Source organism: Equus asinus, chromosome X (assembly GCF_041296235.1).
Source record: "Equus asinus isolate D_3611 breed Donkey chromosome X, EquAss-T2T_v2, whole genome shotgun sequence".
In the NCBI taxonomy this organism is placed as follows: Eukaryota; Metazoa; Chordata; class Mammalia; order Perissodactyla; family Equidae; genus Equus; species Equus asinus.
This window is the reverse complement of record NC_091820.1, coordinates 15950293-15967707: the sequence shown is the minus strand read 5'-3', so window position 1 is coordinate 15967707 and position 17415 is coordinate 15950293. Positions and strand designations below refer to the sequence as shown.

General features: G+C 41.7%; 1 long non-coding RNA gene across 7 annotated transcripts in view; it reads right to left on the bottom strand.

Moving 5' to 3' along the window:
* LOC123282656 (uncharacterized) overlaps positions 1–17082 on the bottom strand; it is a 137511-nt gene extending 120429 nt beyond the window's left edge. For 3 of the 7 annotated variants that reach the window (XR_011499710.1, XR_011499707.1, XR_011499709.1), the window contains exons 1-2: positions 16799–17062; positions 3217–3354 (exon numbers count right to left, since the gene is read on the bottom strand). This is a non-coding gene — a long non-coding RNA (uncharacterized lncRNA). Of the gene's footprint in view, positions 1–3216; positions 3355–5871; positions 6101–16798 lie in introns of those variants that run through there. The other 4 variants (XR_011499708.1, XR_011499711.1, XR_011499712.1 and 1 more) reach the window with 4 other exon arrangements.
* Between the last annotated feature and the right edge of the window lie 333 nt (positions 17083–17415).

Sequence of the window (17415 nt, the reverse complement as noted above, 5' to 3'; positions counted from 1 at the left end):
ACAGATTCATTCGACAAATATTTATTGAACACTGTGCTTGGGATACAGTATCTAGAGTTGCATTCTAATGAGAGAAGTGGACAATGACCAAATAGATAACTGCTCTGAAGAAAAGGCAGGGTTAGGGATAGGGATGGAGTGCTATTGTAGATAAAGCAGTCAAAGAAGTCCTCTAGGATGCCATTCAAGCAGATGCCTGAAGGCAGCAAGGGAGTTAGCTCATGGATATCCAGAGCAAGTATATTCCAGTTACAGGGAACGGCAAGTGCAAAGGCTCTGAAGCAAGAACATGCTTGGTGAGTTAAGCAGCAGGAAGGTCAGTGTGGCTGAGCATAGAGAAGGAAGGGAAGAGTGGAAGGAGGTGAGGTCAATCACATGGTGGGGATGGGCTGGGGGCAGGCGGAAAAATGTAGGGCCTCAGAAGCCGTTATGCGAATTCTCAATTGCATTCTAAATGCAATGGGAAACCATTGTGGATCTTGGACAAGGGGACGACATCATCTGACTGGCATTTTTAAAGGATCACTCCACCTGCTATGTTGAGAACAGATTGTAAACAGGACAGGAGTGAAAGCAGGGATCGTGGTCCAGGCTAGAGATGATGGTGGAAAAAGAGATAATTTTGACTTGGATCAGTGGTGGTGATGAGAAGATATCACAATATTTTTTTTAAGAGAAAACTGAAAGAATTACTGTAGAATTGGGATGGAAGTATGAGAGAAAGAGAGGAATCAGGGGTGACTCCTGTTTGAGGCCTAAATAAGTGAGTAGACTATAATTCCATTAATTTGGACCAGGGGTCAGCAAACTTTTCTGTACAAGGCCAGATGGTAAATATCTTCAGCTTTACAGGCCAGAGCATCTTGGCTGCAACTACTCAACTCTGCCGTTAGAGCGTGAAAACAGCAATAGATAATAAGTAAATGAACGGGCATGGCTGTGTGCCAATAAAATTTTATTTACAAAAACAGATTTGCTCATGATCACACAGCTGAGATGGAGCCAGGATGAGAATTTAGATCTGTTGCTCCTCACTCTGGTGTTCTTTCTGCTGTTCAGCCTCTCCTAATTGCTCCTAACACTGACAGTATGTGAGACTCACAGTGCACAAGGCCAGCCCTAGTTTAAACACCCCCAGGAACTCAGTGAGTACTATCCACTGGGCATCTACAAATGGCAGAGGAAAGATTCAGCAATGCACATCCCAGAGAGAGAGCAAAAAGCCTCCCATGCACTCTTATTCTAAGTGATATGTTTGCACGTGCACGTTTATAGGGTGTTCCATCTTGCCCTTCTCACATCAACCTTTAGATTGCCACAATGAACTAGAAGCATGCTGCTGTTTGTCCGAGTAAATTTGCAAAATATTGCCAGTTATTTCTTCCAGAAGCAAGAAAGGAGAAGAATATCCTACTACATCATTTCAATAGCTCTAACAAGATGAGCCTAAAATCAGGTTTTGTTTTCCTTTTTGGCGTCTGCCAAGAAATAAAGAGAGGGATTCTGGCTGTATCCCCTGTAATAACCTTTAATTACTGCAATGATCATCAGCTGCCACCTTTTCCATTTCCTCAGGCCTTTCTGTCACTTCTCTGATTACGGCTCATAGAAGTTAGTAGTATCATGGCTTCAAGAGAAGGTATCTGATTCCCAATTGTTACTGGCTTTTGTCCTCACTGGCACCCTCCACGTTTGTAATCTGTAACTCATTTCTGTGTGCCCATCAGTAGCCAACCATTCAAAACTCTCCACGGCTTTCTCATCCTAACCTCAAGGCCACTTGAGCTCTTCCAGCCCATGTTCACCACTTCCATAATGCTCTCAGGGGTACAGGAGAATCTGGATCTTCTCTTATACCACTAGGAAGTGACAAGAGACATGGGAGGTGGTCTCATGCCCTTGCTACCTAAACCCTCCTTGATGTGCCCCCATTTCCACTCTAGATGACACATTATGGGGAACCTTAAGCTCTTTCATCTCTTTCCTGGTTCAAGACTAGAAATAAAGCACAAGACTTTCTGCCCTCAGATTCTCAAACTTGTGTGAGGGATTTATCATGCTCATACCCAGCGGCATGCTGGAGCCAGCTCATATGGACTTACTAGAGCCAATTAGATATCCCTTTCCAGCTCCACAATCAATGATGTAGTGTTGGTAACTTGAAATTGGCCATGCATGGTGGGAGTATTCATACCACAGAAAATAGCAAACACTACATACACATCAGGGCTTTTTTTTCTTGGATAGCCATCTGTTAAACATTTACCAGCACTGCCCATACCCACTTCACAACTTGATGGGGATCAGGGATGCAGGGGTCACAGAGCCCCTTCTCAAGGACGCACCAATGTCTAAGCTGCTCTCTCCTTTTTATCTCTCCTCCCACTTGCCAACCTGTGGAAACTTCTAAGTATAATGCAGTAGAGCTCTCATCAGGAATTCTTCCCAAATCTACTGTTTAAAGCACCTAACTCCCACCTCCACACATTCTAATTTCATTGGTGTGGGTGCAACCTTGGCATTGGGGATTTTAAAAGCTCTCCAGGTGATTCTAACATGCAACAAAGTTTGGGAATAAGTGTTTTAAGACATTGATTCCTTGCCCTGGTTGCACATTAGCGTTATCTGAGCAGTTTAAATATATATGTGTGTGTGTGTGTGTGTGTGTGTGTGTATGTGTGTAAACACCCACCAAAAATCAATTAACTGTCTTTGCCAGATAAAGTCCAGGTACTAGTAGGTTTTAAACCCCCCCCCCCACCAGGGAATGCTGATGCTAGAAGAAGCTTGAGAATTACTGGTTTGTAGCATAAATTTTAGCTCTGCTTGTGGTAAAAACTATGCTGGTGAAGCTCAGTCTTTTCTCTGAATCTATTTAGAAACTCAAAAGCTGTGAGGTGTCATGTCTTTCTCTTTTCCTGCTTTAACCATCCTACCTTGTGAGAAATCTGTACAGAAAGGTTTCACTGCTGCCTGAATGGTGCAAGAAAGAGAGAGGTAAGTGTGAATTCCCATGGATGAATAACACAGGGGTTACTATCTAAATATTACTCCACTACAAGGATTTAAAACATAGCTTTAAAAACTAGATTCACTAGTTTTCTTCAAGAGAGAAGGGAAAATGGGGTAATCTCTAGGTATGTTAGTCTGTTTGGGCTGCTATAACAGATTACCATAGACGGGGCGACTCAAAAACAACAGAAATTTCTCTCTCACAGTTCTGGAGGCTGAGAAGTCCAAGATCAAGGCACTGGCAGATTCTGTGTCTGGTGAGGGTCCGCTTCCTGGTTCATACACAGGCGTCCTCTCACTGTGTCTTCACGTGGCACAAGGGGTGAGGGAGCTCTCAGGGATCTATTTCATAAGGGCACAAATCCCATTCATAAGGGCTCCATCCTCATGACCCAGTCACCTCCCAAAGGCCCCACCTCCTAAGACCATGGTCTTGGGGGTTAGGTTTCAACATATGAATCTGTAGGAGGGGGACACAAACACTCGGTCCATAGCACTTGGCTTCTGTTGTTTTGTTGGTTTGTTTGCTTTTTAGAGTTTAGGTTGTTTTTCTGTTTTTATTTTTCATAAGCTCAGATCACTTTAATGATCTTGTGGCAATGATCTCTACAGGCAATGAGTCTCTCCTAGGAGGTTAGTACAGTTACTTTGTAGCCAAATTTTTTCACTTTCTGGAAGTTTGTTCCTCTACAATGCACAATTAAATTCTGTCCTGTGGGGTTTTTTTCACTAAAAATTCAGTGAGATACTTTGAAATTCATTATTTTTATAATCTCATGGCCCAGTGAAACCTCAAATCACTTCTCCTTACAAGATATCTCCCCCTTCCATTGAGATTTATTCAAGAGTTCATCCAACAGATCCATACACTCAGTGATGACCGTGGTGGTAGTGGTGTTGGTAAAAACACTAAATTAATTACCCACTCCATTGTCACAGTGTGATATTGAGATGTATACCACAAATACATGAACATTCTCACCTCAACTAAGTCATTTGGCAGATACAACAAGCTCAAATGCAAAATGGGAAGCAGGACTTTCAAGTCAGACTGACATGACACATCTGCCACCAAATAGGAATATGGCTTTAGCAAGTTACTTATCCTCTCTGGGTCTCAGTTTCCTCATTCACTAACCAGAGATAACACTTTTCTTAGGTGTTACAAGGATCATAGTTAATGTATTTAGAGCTAGCAAGTTAATACATTAAATAGGTCTTTTTAATTATTATTTTCAGGTTTAGTCTTAGCCACATGACGACACCACATACTGTATTAATATGCTTTCTCACAAGCAGAGAGAAACAGTAAGCTTTCATTTACCCTTTTTATTTTACTATATTAGCAACCACTAACCCATGCTTAGCATTCAGTGTACCATGTATGTGCCGGAGGTTGTAATAAAGAAAGAGCAGGAGGGCAAGAAGAAGAAAGGAGTGGGAAGTGCACTGCACAAATTATCAACTCATTTTCACCCCCCCCCCCAAAATCACCAATAAAGATTAATATGCAAAGGGAACTTTGTTCCATCAGAAAATGATTTGCATACCACCCTCATTCTTGCTTGCAGAGTTCGCCATTTGTTAGTGCTCTTCTAATTCTGCTGATGGCATAGAGAGCCTCTCTTGGGTGTAAGGGTTAGTTTCTCCTCCTCCGTGCTTCTCCCGCCCTGCTTTGTTTCTGCCTCTACATAACACTTTCCACGTGATATTCTAAAATTTCCCTTTACAGATTTGTCTCTTTCTACCTTCCCTAATGTTTCTCAACCTCAGCTGCACTTTGGAATCACCTAAGGAGCTTTAAAAGATGTGAAGTCCAGGTTCCATCCACAGAAATTCTGATTTTATTGAACTGGGGGTGCAACTTGAGTATGGGGATTTTTTTTAAGTTCTCCAGATGACTGTAATCTGCAACCAAGGTTCAGACCCCCTGGCCAACAGCCTTCCTAGACTGTGAGCACCATTGAGGCAGTGACTGTGTCATACTCAACCTCATGTCCCTGATGCGTAGCATAGAGGCTAGCACAAGAGTTGCTCAATAAGTGGAAGTAGATATTGAAGACCTTGTCATTGTTTATTCTCTCCCAATCAAGGAAGAAGGTGATCAGGATATCCCTAACATTCTGATCCTAGAATCTTGGGTCCAACAATCCCAGGGTCTTGTAATTAGATTCTCACGGTCACTAGTTGGCTCGGGCACTGGATAATAATGACGCTACTGGTGCTCCCCCAACCCTTCCTTCATATACTAAATAGATACAGAATAACTCCATGTCATTTAGAAGCCTCGTAGAAAGCTATCATCAATCCTATTCACAAAGGAAAAGCGAGACTTCCCTCCCAGGAAATGGCTAATGGAAACAAAAAGAATACTGTGGCAAGATTTCCTTCTCAGTGGGCAATTCCATCCAAGTTGAAGCATGTCAACCCATCAACAAATATGGCAACAGGAGACATTATTCTGTGATCTCCACTGCAACACCTTATGCCTAATCATTTGTTTCATCTGGGGCACATTTACTGAATGGCTATTTTGTGTAAGTTTCTGAGATAAGTGCTATGAGAAATACAAGAAAGATTTAGTATAATAAAAATACATCAAATTGCATAGTACTTTAAAATTTACAAAGTATATGGCACATTCTAAAGTTTATACTTCAAAAGAGTCATGTTCAACTCAATCATATGCCAATAAACTGACAAAGGTATTCAGTCCCTCCTTCACTCTCTTTGCCATGGTTACAGCAAATTCTAATACTTTAGTTTCCACATCTAAAGTCAGCCTCACAGAAAAATAAGTTATTTGCCGAGGAGTAATTTAAGAAGTTCTAGAAAGATCTCACAGCCAAAAACACCTACCTTCCTCCCCTACGTCTGAAATTCCAGCATTTGAGATTCTTCCTTTCTTGATAGCCTGCTGGGATATCAAAACTCTAGCAACTTAATGAATTTATCAGCTGCTTCCTTATCCCAAGAAGCATGGGAGAAGGAGAGCAGGATCAGTGAAAGTTTGGAGGAGAATGAAGAGAGAAATGCTGGGGAGCCTGGAAAACAAATTTCCCCACCTCCATATCCCATTTAAGGTCAGTGCCGAGCGCTGCCCCCTTTCTGCTTTGAGCAAAGTGATCGTATACTTGAAATGTCCAAAAACAGACTTGACTCAACCCCTTCTGTCTCAGTAAGCTCCTTAAGTCTGCTAACTTTCACTTGCTTGACATATTTTGTTTGTGTTGTTAAACCTTCTGAATAAGAACTGCATATAAACGTCTCCAGATCGCCTGAGGGGAAAAAAAAGTATTTCTAAACGGGCTGTATTGGCATTTTAAATGGTACAACTCTCCCTCGTGCTAGACATTTTCTCTCCCTCCCCCACCTCAGCAAATGGAAGTAGCACGCCCCCCAGTCACTGTGACAATCAAAAATGCTCCCACACACTTCCAAATGCTCACTGGAAGGGTGGTACTGGCGTGGGTTCAGAATCGCTCATTTTACACCCTGAGCAAGCAAGACACAAAAGGCTCACACCCATCTTGTAGAGACATTTTGCCTGCAGAACTATGAAAATGAAGTTGTCATCTTATCCTACCATCTTCATTAACAAAACAAAAATTAGAAATTATCCAATCACGTGACACCCTTCTACAAGAAATAAAAGGATTCCTTCTCTCTTCTTGCGAGAGCTTAAACATTATATATATTCCTGTTAAGCCTCCCCTGAATTTTTTCCCAATAAAACTCTGACATACTTTAAATTTATTTTGAAACCTTTGAAGAGAATTACTGAAGTAATGGTGTCTGAGACATTACTCAACACAACTCCAACTCGACCTCAGGAAGTTAGGTCTACAGGAGGAACATTTCAGTGTCCCCCAGGGGGCGCCATAACCCCTTTACAAGTCTACCAGCCCTGTATTCTGTGGTTAGGCTGGTCTGCAGCCCAGTTCCATTATAAGAGGGTTGATAGCAAAGAATAACTCTCGAATGTGATCGCCTCGAGACCAACTAAGCCAATTCTGGTGGCCCCATGGCTGTTTGGTTGCACTGAGGTCTCATAAGCCATCCTGCTTGGATCACTTCCTCTAACAGTTTATCTTTGGCCATGAGTGATTTCAAGCTGAACCAAACTGTCCTGTTTCCAGGTAATGACTCCCAAGTTAACCCAACTTCCAAGGTGCTAAGCATTCCTTTGCGAGGGCTCCTAAACACTTCCATCCATTCAGACACAGAGTGCCCATATTCATCTCACCAAGAAAGAATCTGAATTCCATTTCTCTAGTTCCCCATGGTTAAGCCATAACGTGAGATATTCCAAGTCTAAATGCTGAAACATTGCCATCAGGCAGTACGAGGTTTCATCCTCACCTTGCCAAGAACAGATATTTGAGAGATAATCACTTTTCCTGTACCCTTCCAATTGGTATCAATTTTTGCTTATTTTTCTCTGTAAATTTCACAGACAGACCCAGCAGTGCTACTCTTGGGTATATATCCAAAAGAAATAAGTACCCAAACACCCATGTTTTGTGCATTGTCCACAAAAATACCTATATAAGAATGTTTTTATCAGCCTTTCTCGTAGTAAGCAAAAACTGTGGAAAACTTTAGCAACAAGAGATTGGATAAACAAACTGTGGTACATCTACACAATTGGGTACTTCCTAGCAATAAAAAGGAATGAACTGTTGATGTACACTGCAACGATCTCAAATGTATTATGGAAGCAAAAGAAGCCAGACAAAAAAAACAGTACATCTATTTATATGAATTTTGAATAGGTGAAACTATAGTGGTAGAAATCAGAACAGTGGTTACCTCTGGGAGAGGGTGTTACTTGGAAAGGAGCATGAGGGAACTTTCCAGGGTGATGGAATTGTTCTATACCTTTAGTTGGATGGTAGCTAATAATTTTTGATAAAAATTTCATCAAACCATACACTTCAGATTTCTGCATTTTACTGTAGGTAAGTTATTCCTCAATAAAAAAAAATTCCATGGCAAATGCAAAATAATATGTTTAGAAGCCTCAGTGAAGCATTTCTCTTGTATGCAGTGATTACATGTGATGCCCAATGTTTATACTAATATTTCTCTCACGTATGTCGTACTTTGTGAAATCATATTTTTATACTTTCCTCTAAACTATGCAATTAAACAGAAGAAGATAGAAACCCTTTCTTCAACACTTCTTGAGCTGGGACAGCATCCAGGAGAGCAAGCAAGTCAGGGAATGGTCTCAGCTTAAAATCAGATTTGCTAAGGAGACACTTCTTCATTACCCTCAACACCTCACTGTGAATCTCCAAGACAGGCCTCTTTTATGAGGCCAACTGAACTCTACAACGACTGTTGGAGCAATAATTGCCCTATGCCCCGAGTTTCTTCCTTTTCAAATTCAGTCTTTGCCCATGTGAATAATTTATGACAAGTCTAGTTTAGAAGACAAACACACAAGCTCTACCTGATTGAATGCCCCTTTCATCCTTTCAAAATGCAATAAAGCAATTCAGTGATCTAAAATTGTTTTCCCAAGCAAGCATTTAATTACTGCACAATTACCTAGACCGTGCATCTGAACTGGGTACTTGCTAACTCTATAGCAAGAATAATTTGAAAATAAACTATTTAGAAAATCCTATTCCAGTTGTATACAACAGCACAGTGGGCTTCTTGACTGCTTATCACATTTTTTTTTATCACAGTAAAACAAATTAGAATTTCAAAGGAAGTTATTGCTTCATTGCTTACAGGGTTTTTGTTTCTCAATAGGCTAAGAAGAACTTGACGACAGCTTGATTTATTATTGCATGTCAGAGTTCAAGGCCACTAGCTGAGCTCAGCAGAGGCAAACCCACCAACAAGCTGGGATGAGTAAAGGACACTCCAGTAATCCTTTGTATTTTATCAAAATGTGAATGCATTAAGCACATAAGTTGCAAGTGCAAAACCTGAAGAGCTTTCAATTCACACCTGTTTAAGGATAAATTGAAGGATAAAATTAGAAAGCAATGCCTTCCTAAGAAGGAGTTAGAACCAGAAAATCAAGATCTACCAGTAGATCTTCAGGGCCAATCTGAGATGCCTACACACCCATTGCTGATGCTGTGACTTTCTTCTCAGATTTACTGGAGTACTGTCTTAGATGGGGCCTCTGAGGTTCAGGTTTATGTGCAAGTGATTTAGCAAGGAAGAGCTCCCAAGAGAAATCAGTAAGGATGAGAGGGAAGCAGGGAAGGGAAGGAAGCCTAACAAAGGTATGATCTCAGGCATCTGGGGATCTCAGCTCTTGTGGATCTCATGGGGAACTCTGGAAGGTAAATCCCACTTTGAGGCATGAGAGCGCTGGTCAATCATTGGCTAACGGACCTGGAGTGGAGGTAGGGGGAGATAAACTCCCAATAACATTGGGCTCTCTCCTAGTGTCTGAAAGTTGGCACCAGTAGCCCAAGGTCAGGCTCCTAAAGAAAGTTGAAGGCAGTTGTGTACTGCTAAATGTTTAACAACTGGCTGGAGACTAGGGAGAAAGAGCCTTGATTTGTAGCATTTGCCAGTTTCCATGGTGTAAATACTCCCACCATGGCCAACATCAAACTACCAACTTGATATCACAGAACATGGGGCCTCGGAAAGCACAGTAGCTTGAATGCACAGTAGCACCCTCAATTGTATAGAATTTCTACTATACAGATAGGGTATGCATAATTAACCTCAAGAACATAGATAATAGTCATATGTAGCAAAATATTAGGAAGTGAGGAGTTTTGAGTATTTATTACCTTTCGTGTAATATCATTTATTTTATTGTAAGTGTACGTAGTCAATGCTCGTTATTCGTGATATTTATGTTCCATAAAGTTGATGCAAACACTGAATTAACAAATACTGAATTATCGCTTCTAGAGGAAACACAGGGTTAGGTTCCTGCAAGCCCCTGCTCACAATATTTTGTCAACCAATCAATACACAACCTTGTTTTATGTGTGTTTTGATTTAAAGATCTTATTTAACGTTTATTGCTGATTCATTAACATAGAACTCACGGCCACCAGCACTGTAACTCATGCCTGAATGAAGCTTATCTGACACATGTATTTTCTTCATAAAGCACCTCACAGCCTTTTTGTGCTTAGGAACACTAGACAGCACTTCAGCACTACACCTAGGAGCCATTTTAAGCAGTGAAATCACCCACAAAAAGCACAAAAACATGTGAAAAACTTAGCCCTAAGTATACCACGTAAAGGACACTTGTTTGCAGAATGAGAGCTGGAACAAGAAGGCCTTGTTCAACCTCAGCTGGAATCGTGCACATCGGGCAACTCGAATTTTTCACAACTCTGCACATGCGTATGTCTGTAAATGACAGCAAAAGTGCCCCAAGTATTGATTTGGGGCTTACAAGTAAATTTTAGCAAGTAAGCAAATTCACAAATACAGAATCCATGAATAACAGGAGTCAACTATATAACTTGATTCTTTTTTTTTTTTTAAAGATTTTATTTTTTCCGTTTTCTCCCCAAAGCCCCCCAGTACATAGTTGTATATTCTTCGTTGTGGGTCCTTCTAGTTGCGGCATGTGGGACGCTGCCTCAGCGTGGTTTGATGAGCAGTGCCATGTCCGCGCCCAGGATTCGAACCAACGAAACACTGAGCCGCCTGCAGCAGAGCACACAAACTTAACCACTCGGCCACAGGGCCAGCTCCTATAACTTGATTCTTAATGACGCTGTGTTTAACAACCCACTTGCAGAATTCCTGAAAATTTAGCAGTTGGTTCTTGTGAGCCAGAATGAGCCAGCTCCAGCAGAGCATTGATTGAATTAGCCATGATCTTGACTACCATCTCCACTGGTCTGTAAACTGCTACAACACAGAAACCAGGTTTTGTTTATTTAATAATTCCAGCACTGAGACCAATGCCTAGATCATGGCAGGTAGTCAGAAACTGTTAATGGATGGGTGAATGAATGAATGCAATTCCCCTCTTTTTATTAGTATGGCAAAATAATAAATTTCCATTGGAAAAGCACTTTTATGTTTATAAAGTACCTTTCCATCCAAAGGTTGTTTGGTTTTTACAAAATTCTGTGGCCAACATCTTACAATTTTGCAGATAAGAAAATGAGGCTCTGAGATTTAGGTGACTTCCCAAAGGTGACAGTCAATTAGGAAGAGAGCCAGGACTCAAAATCATACTTCAAATCCCATGTGCTTGCATCATAGTAGGGCTAGCTGTGTCCTTCCAATTAATGAGCATCGACAGCAAACACACCCATGCTATGTATGTGCAGGGTACCCACATTTGCTTCAAAGGTTTCAACTAGTCTACCCAACAAACCAACAACAACAAAAACCACCTCTAACAACTCTTCAGTCACTCATGGTACAACATTCAGTGTTCTATATTTTAAAAAGGCTTCAGATCACAGAAACACAAATCATTTAATCACAATTGTTTCTGTAGGAACAGTTTTTAATAAAATGTGCCTAAAATGTATTATATGCAGAAGACAATTTCTAACTTCTCAAACGACAGAAGTGTTTGTGCAAGCTTCTGGCTATCTCCTAAATCATATTTCCTTTAAGAGTAGCTTATTTCCTGTGCACGTCCACACACCACAAGTTACCTGCTTTTTCAACTTTTACTAATGTTTTCTCTTTCACTTACGGCTACGTCTAACAAAGAAACACTTTTAACTGCCTTTGTACCTCATATGAGTAGAGAACACAAGAGCCACATTGAGGTTCAGAGGCTAAACAAATAGTCAGCTAAACTTAGTAGTTAAATGATACAGTTCTGTAACCCAGCCTCATAAAGCATAAAATTCAAGTCACACACACACACACACAATCTGGAACTGCAAATGGCCTTCTCAACTGTACGGCTATATTCAGAAACGTAACTCATCCTTAGAGATTCCAAATCATGATAATAAGCAGCAGTGCCTAACACAGTGCCTGGTTCATAGTAGGTACTCAGCAAATGGCTCAGTGACTAACCAGTGTCTATATTCCCCTCATAAATCGTCAGGAACAAGAAAAAGCGTACAATCATTGAATGAAAGATCTTTGTCAGCTCTTGTCCTGGCCAGTGAGCACCTATCAGCTCAGCTACATTCGGGAAGAAGTTTGCTAATTATATGCGAAGTGGCTTAGCACAGCTGAGCACCCACAGCCTTAGAATGTATTAGTGTACAGTTCACAGCTTTATTTCCTTTGTACAGAGAGCTTGTATACCGGCACAAAACGAAACTCAGCTCATCAGTGGGATGAGATGATTCCCTTCCAAGAGTACAATCTGAAGGAAGACTTGAGAAGGTTTATTAAAACTCAACTAGGAAATGTCAAAAGCCTTTGGAACAGATGAATCCTTTGACCTAGCAATTCCACATCTGGGAATTTAACTTTAGGAAATAACAAAGGACTAATATATGAAGAGCTCCTACAGATATTTAGCAAAGATGTAAAGAACATGCTTTTTTACTTGGCAAGTGATTTTAACAGAAGATGTTTCAGAGAATGAAATATAAATAACCAATAATTGTAGGAAAGAAGTGCAATGGTAAGATATCATTTTCATCCATCAATCTGTCTAGAAGAATTAAAAATGCTAGTAACAGCCAATATGGGTGTGGAGAAATATATTGGAGGAGTGTAATTTGATACTCCACATTTTGAGGGTCAACTGGCTAGATCTACTGAAATTGCTAATGCCAATACTCTCTGACCCAGCTATGACACCTCCAGGCATCTATCTTAGAAGAATATCTGCACGTGTACAAAAAAGTATAAATACAAAAATACTTATTTCAATTACCATTTATTGGCATTGAAAAACAATTACAAATGACTAAAGGTCCATTATCAGGAGCCATTGCATAAATTATGCCACATCAATTCACTGGGATAACATACAGCAGTTTAAAAGAAAGCGGTGGGTAGATATATTAATATGGAACAATCACCATGACATATTGTTAGATGGAAAAAGAAACTTGCAGAGTAATACATAGTGTAGGATCTCATTTAAGGGAAAAAAACTCTATGAGTATACGTACATATACTTGATATATATGTATAGAAAAAGGTATAAAGGGAGACATTAAACTGCAGTTCTTCTGGAAAGGTGAGTGAAAAGGCATTTTTACATTTTACTGTGTGTGCTACAGTGTTGTCATAATTTTGCAAGTGAAAATGTATTTATCACTTAAATGATTTTTCTAAAACAAAAATATATATAAAAGATTTTTTTAAAAAATCTAGAAAGGACTTGCTATTGGAAGGCAGAAAAGCAAACTGGGAGTTTTGAAAAAGAAAAAGACTGACTGTATGTAGCTGAAGGTTCAAAGACCACTTGCTGACGCTCTACCCCAAAGTTAAAAATTGGCCACTGAGAGGAAGACACCGGTAATGACAGGGGATTCTGTTGACTGCTTGGGCTTGAGTTAATCTGATCAGAACCTGGATAGAACATGAAGAAAAAAGTTTCTTTCCACTTCTCTCTCTCTGGTAGATTAAAGATGGCCCCAAATTCTTTGCCGTTCCTCCCATCAAGAGATGGAGTCTACTTCCCTTCCTCTTGAATCTCGGCGTGCCCTGTGACTTGCTTTGACCAGTAGAACATGGCAGAAATGACAATATGCTTGTTCTGGGCCAAGCCTTTGAGAGGCCTGGCAAGTTCCACTATCTAGAGGGAAGCCAGCTATCAATTAAGAAGTCTGACTATTCTGAGTCCCCTCTATGGGAAGGCCCTGCTAGCTATGTGGAGAAGTCACACGGCAAAGAACTGAGGGTCCAGACATGTGACACCAAGTGAGCCATCTCAGCCAATTCCTGGTTGCTCAAGCTACCCAGCCAAGGCCCCAGCCTTTGTGGAGCAGAGACTAACCATCCTCACTGTGCCTCTCCAAATTGCTGACTCACAACATCATGAGCAAGTAAGATAGCTATTGCTTTAAACCACTAAGTTCTGGGGTAGTTTGTTACTCAGCAATAAGTAACCAAAACTGTCTGTGCTGTTCTGTTCCCCGCCCCCCACCCCCCAGCCATAAGAAGATGTTACAGGGATTTGTAGTCTGACACACTTGGTATGTTTTTACAAATCCTGTAGTCACAATGCTGACCATGTAAACTAACTAACATTCTAACCCAAAAGACACGCCATGCCAAACACTCAGAAAGCTATCTTCCTAGAAACTTCCAACTAAGTATTGTCAGAGAGCCAACAGTGCATGGGTGTTTTCAAGCTGGAAATAATCAGGTCATTATTGAATTTGGAAAACCAAATTGCCAGCCCTGACATCACAAAACAATTGTTTTTCTCTGGAACCTGTTCTGCACAAGTTCATCCAGAGGCTGGACCCTCCAAGGGATACACCCTGGCTCGTCCACCTGGGCCTTCTACATGCTGGTCGAGGCCCTGACCACATGGAGGGGGAGTATCTGGGAGTCACTGAGGGTCTGAGGGAAGTGGCACATGAGGAGGTCACAGGTGTGGGTAGGAGCAAAGCCACAGATGTGGCCTTCAGAGATCATCTGGGTGGACCCTGGGACTGAGCCTCCGACAGGATTGAGACTCAAGAAAATCTGGCCATTTGACTTCTTGCAGCAGGAAGTGGGCAATCCCTGTCAAACTTGGCCTGAAGCTTCTCCACGTGCAGTTTTTCTGACACACTGAGACGGGAAGTTGCTTGGTTTCCCTAAACCTTGAAGTTGGTCTATTCCTAAGAATCACGGTTTCTGACGTGCACATCTCCACTATTCATCACAGTCCAGAAATTAGAAAACACTGTATCCATCCAGATGAATGTACACAGATGTTTCTGACTTCACTCTCACATGAAAAAAAGTCACTGAATTTCTCTTTCTCATTTTGGGATACTCTGACTTAATTTACTGGGACTTTTTCTGGCTAATAGACAGTTGAAGTTTGAAACCTTCAAGAATGATAATTTTTAGTTGTTCTGCATAAATAGATGGAACTACCCAAATAGTCTGAATCTAGAACCTTGCTGCTCTGCGGACCAGCAGCATCAGCATCATCTGGGAGCTTGTGCGAAATGCAAACTCTCAGGCCCCGCTCCAGATCTACAGCGTCAGAACTGGCTTTGCAATAAGACCCTCAAGGGATTTGTGTGCACACTAACATTTGAGAAGTGCTGGTCTGGGGGACTGCATCCTTTGCCTGCTGCTCCAAGAATGTCCAGCTCCTCCTCCTCCACCCCCTAAAATTTCTTGCAGGCAGAATCAGTTTTCAAGAAACATGAAAAGTGGCTTTGAAGAAGAAAAGCAGGCCCAGACAGACAAACACGCTGCCTTGTATAGCAAGAACTCGGTTAGGTGGGGATACGAACTTGCCTAAATGGGAGCTGTTATGGGTCAATTTAAGTCCCCCCAAAAGATATGTTGAATTCCTAAATCCCAATACCTCAGAATGTGACCTTATGTGGAAATAGGGTAATTGCAAGTATAATTAGTTAAGATGAGGTCATACTGGAGTAGGGGGCACCTTTAGTCCAATATGACTGGTGTCCTTATAACGAGAGGAAAAGACACAGGGAGAAAGATGATCATGCGACTGTGGAGGTAGAGATTGGAGTAATGCATCTACAAGCCAAGGAATGCTAAGGATCGCTGGTAAACCACCAGAAGCTGGAAGAAGCAAGGAAGGATTCTCCCCTACAAGTTTCAGAGGGAGCGTGGCCCTGCCAACACTTTGATTTTAGACTTCTAGCCTCCAAAACTGTGAGACAACAACTTGGTGTTTTAAGCCACCCAGTTTGCGGCACTTTGTTATGGCAGCCCTAGGAAGCTAGTATAGTTGGGGAAGGGGCTTGATGGGGCTTACACGCTGTCTGTAAGAGTCCCAGCTCCTTTCTTTGCCCCAGATGTGGGCCTACAGTGTCTCCTCGAAGGGCTCTCTCCCTGATGATTCATGGCTGAAGATTCTCTAAGCACTATGGCTATCTCTGGTGATCATATCACAAAAACAACTTTTCTAGCAATAGGAAGGGAACAGAAGTCAGGTATCTAAAAGTGCCTGGTACACCATGCCCTGCCCTGTTTTAGGCACTGTGGGAATAAGAAGGAAATGAAAGACAGCACAAATTCCCTTCAGAACCTAACTCTCTCATCAGGAACTCGGCAGTCAAGCTGCCTGAATTGATGAGGAAGACCCCACAGAAAATATCCCTCATCTGGCCTCTTAGCTCTGTTCCTCTTGCCTTAGCGAGATCTCTTATCTGGTTTTGGCTTGTCATGTTTAGTGGTACATGGAACCTTCTGTTGTTCTTCAGCGACATCACTGAGGCATTGTAACCCTGAACCTCAGGCTGAGAGGGGAAATCCTGCCCAGCGCCCTTTCTCAAGATACTGAACGTATGTTATTTATTTTCTCTTATCCCTCCCTGTGGTTTACCAAGCATTTCGAAAGATCTTAGAGCCAAAAAGAACCTCAGTAAACATCTGGTTCAACTGTCTTACACATGATGAAATGGAGGTCCAGAAAGGTCAAATGTTGGGCAGCAAAACCAACAGAAAAAAAGAAAAAAACTCCGGCTGTCCGACTCTCAGGCTCTGCTAACGTCATGGCCACAGTAAATATACTGCCGCTTGACCGTTTTTCATCTAGGCAAGGTTTAGGAGAGCCACAACAACAAGCTGAGCACAGCCTTTGAAGTTGAACAGATCTCAGTTTGAGTTCTAAGTCTTCCACCTACGTGCTGGGTGACCCTGAGCAATTTAACCTCTTGGTTTCCTCATCCCATACAGCAAGGATAGTGCCACCTACCTCAAAGACGGCTGTGGTGATTGATGAGATAACTTATGGGAAGTTCTGTGTCAGTTGGGATGGTTTCAGCTCACAATGTCCTCAGCTCCAGTCCCTCGCTCTCCACCCACACCCACCCCTTCGTATCTTTCTGTTCCAACATCCTCTGTGTTGGCTTCAGCCTTGGGGCAGCAGCAAGATGGCTGCAGCAGTTCCAGCCATCCCCTCTAGGCACAGCAACTCCAAGGAAGAAGAGAGACTATCTCTTTTGTGGCTCTCTCTTGTGAGTGAGGAAACTTTTTCCAGAAGACTCCCAGTAGGCTTTCCTCCATCTCATTGGCCAGATTAGGTCACATGTCCATTTAAGGGGAATGGGAACAATCTTACACCAACCAGCCTATCCCTGAAGATGTGGATGAGATCAGCTTCCCCTGGGACACATGGCTGAAAAACTATGGGGTTCTGTCAGAAAAGAAGACAGAATGGAGGCCAAGTAGGTAAGAAGCAGTGACAATTACAATTGATGTTTTCCATTAACCACTTTTATCGTGAGTGAAGAAGACAGTACTGAAGTATCTTAGATAACTCCTCTGACAAGGTTTTAATGGTAGTAACTGATGAATTCCCTTCCCTCCCTC